The sequence below is a fragment of the Dermacentor variabilis genome, chromosome 3 (assembly GCF_050947875.1).
Source record: "Dermacentor variabilis isolate Ectoservices chromosome 3, ASM5094787v1, whole genome shotgun sequence".
In the NCBI taxonomy this organism is placed as follows: Eukaryota; Metazoa; Arthropoda; class Arachnida; order Ixodida; family Ixodidae; genus Dermacentor; species Dermacentor variabilis.
In genome coordinates, this window is record NC_134570.1 from 166,171,995 (window position 1) to 166,175,306 (window position 3,312).

Here is a 3,312-nt window from a genome sequence, read left to right on the forward strand (position 1 = left end):
TTGACCTCAAGTGCACTCGGCGACTTACCCTGCTGGGCCAGCAGCCGAGCGCACTCCCGCTCCATAACAGGGACCACCGTCTCGTTTAGACATATTTCAATTTTGCCTAATCTCTGATCCTTGATATTTTCCCGTTCTTTTATCCGCTCCAGTCTACTAATGATCTGATTTACACTTGCTTGCAATGTCGCCGTCATTGCTTTAAGCTCGGAACCGACTTTGCCCTGAATCCGTACGGTCGACGATAGGGCCCTCTTTTTCGGAGCAGGCGTCTCCTCGTCCGCCGTGTTCTCTTCTGCGACCTCCACAGACCTCGGTACCTCAACACAGACATCATGTTTGCTAGCCTGTCCTAAGATATCGCTGTTACCGGAAGGTAAGCCGTTCCTAAGTTCAGCTATCTCTTTGATAAGCCCGTCAATGGCTGCTTTTAAGCTATGATTCTCTCTCTCCAGTTGCGCAATCCTATCCCTATTACCATCCACATGCTCCTGGCGCTGCTCGCGTGCTCGGCTGGCACTGATGCCGCCTTTTGCCTTGTCATCCCAGGTGGTCTGGCTTCCAGCTGCGCCGCCGTCTCCACCAGCTGCACGAAAGCGCACCAGCGCCTCCCTAGAAACGGATCGGCTCCTGGTCGTTGGAGTCCCAGACGATGGCCGCTGCCTCGACCGGGAGCGGCTCCTAGAGCTCGAGCGTCTCTAAGAGCGTTACCGAGCGCTCTGCAGCTGCACCATCTCGGCTGCCTCCTGTCCCGCCGCTAGCTCCACCCTGGTTCTCTCCTGTAGTCGAACACGCACGACGTAAGGAAGCTGGTATCGTTGTCGGCATTGTTTATCCGCGGTCAGGTGTCGTCCGCCACAAAGCTTGCAACAAGGCACACAGTTGTGATCCTCTTCAGGGTTCCGAGCCCCGCATCCTCGGCATTCAAAACAATCGGGCGCCGGACAAACGTCCGCCCGATGTCCAAGCTTGCCACACACATAACATACATTCACCTGCTTTTGATACAGGAAGCACAGGACCAAAGTTGGCCCATATCTGACGAAATTGGGCACTTTTTACCCGTCGAAAACAATGATAACTGATCCTGTGTTTTTGATTCGTTTGACCGCCATAGCCAGCGCAGTGCGATCGTTAACAATGTTCCGCTCAAGTGTCGCGGGGCCATCCATAACGTCTACATTGCGAATGAACCCCTTACACGTAGTGTGTGGGGCCGTCTCGTACGCACTAACTTCAAAATCCTTGTGTGCCACTCTAATTTACCTGAGTCTCACATATCGCACAGCGTTGCTCCTTTCTGGCGTACTAGCCACCGAGATATTTTGCATAATGTTAGGGCAAATAAAATCTTCCCTAATCTGCTCAATACTCAGGCCTGCCGCCTCTACAATTGCCTTGCCCACCACTGTAGAGCTAAGATTCTCCAAATTCAGTCCGCCTTGTGGGCGAATGACTATTTTGATATGTTCTTGTGGCATCGGTGGCATGCGCGACGCCTTCACAATACGATTCGTGATTGCCGAGCTTCCGCGCCGTTCACCTGCGCCCCGTCGTTCAGGTATCTCGCTTGGCGAGCCGCCATCACCCAATCCAGGCCTCGTCACAGCTCTAGATTTTCGGCTGGATACTGTCCGCCATCCCAAGTCTTCAGTAAAGTCATCCGCCGGGAGCACTTCCCCTTCAACGTGCATTGCTGCCATGCCGCGCTAGGTCTACCAGACGCTAGCTCTCGACCAGCGTGGCGTGAGCCCAAAAGTTCCAATAGAGCCCCAAAAAGAGGTGGCCCACCTGAAAATCAGGTATCCGCTCAAGCTTCTCCTCTTCATGGATCCGATGATATCAAGTTTGCACCATTAGATGACCAAAAAATGGCTCGGAAGCTTCGAAAAAGACGAGCGCTCCTGGGAAGCACGGGTTTTGCATACGATGACGAATGGCCATCATACTTCCCACAGAGCTCGCGGTTCTTTGCCTCCTCTGTATGTCCTTTTTTCTATATCCGTCGCTCGGGAAGCGCTAAATACGGTGATTATTCCATGTTTCTCGTTTACGGTGAACTAACAGTGCAGTTTACAGCGTTTCTACCGTTAAAATTACGCAATTTTTTACACTACTGAATACAGTGACTACGAGGTGACTCCGTGGGCGTTCCACATACAACGTATTGATAGAGGCAGTCTTTGAAGATAAGGGCTTTGCACGCGTATCCGCGAGCGGCCGGCTCAACAAGCAGTAAAATTACGAGTGGGCTACTTCCGCGGTGCCAGAAGAGAAATACGATTTATTTTCTTTGGCAATCTGTTTGTACAGCTATTTGGAAATGAAAAGGGTTGCGTGGCACAGTTTCGATGAGAGAAAAAAATACTGGTTCTATTGTATAGCTACAAATGAATTCATTAGACTTCTTTAAATAATTAAGAGAACATCATAGTCGATGTAATTAAAATTGGCGTCGTTGAAGCCGCGGATGAAGAAAACAACCTACGACCACTGCTTGGCTGCAACAATTCCGCAAATGTACTCATGTCGGCCAAGGGTGTATCACTGAACAACAGAGCAATGTGCAAAGGACTGACTTATTGAATTAGATAAGCACAGTCAGGTCAGTCTTGGGTTCAGTTCAATGTATGCAGAGAAAAACGTGCGAGAAAGAAAGAAAGAGAAAGAGAGAGACTCTTTAATTGATCCTGAAGAGTTCTTGGCCTGGCGGTATGCGTAGAATGCTACTCCAGACAGGTCTGATTAAGAATGAAGTGACGTGCACAGTTCACGACACAGATACCTCCTTTCCCACGTGTTGAAACAGAGCTCCCGAAAGGCAAGAACGGCAATCTTATCGAGGTACTGATTACAGCGGGACGCCTTGCGTAGCCCTAGAGCCGGCTGTTATTGTCAGCTGGGTCACTGCTCGCTGGTTTCCTTGTTTATGGCATTTTCGTGCCGGCCCTCGTGGCTGGCGACGCGCGTTTCTCATGTCAACGCTTGGCGTGTGGCTGCGTCTCCGTTTGAGCTAGGCATGAATTTTAACGAGGGCGAAGTCGGCAATTCTCTAGGATAGAAAATTAGGAGAGAGAAAAGGCAGGGACGGTAACCAGACGCACATGCGGTTTGCTACCTTGCACTTGAATACGTAGATAAAGCAGCGAGAACATAGAAATAAGGAGACAATAAAAGCTCTGGCTGCGCGTGTACACGCGTGAAGGTGCACATGGAGTATATAGATGGCGGCAGAGACCTGATAATGCTGTAACGGTCTCGTTGTTGTTGACGCCAGCTACGCATAGAGCCGTCGTCTAAGGATCTTCGCAT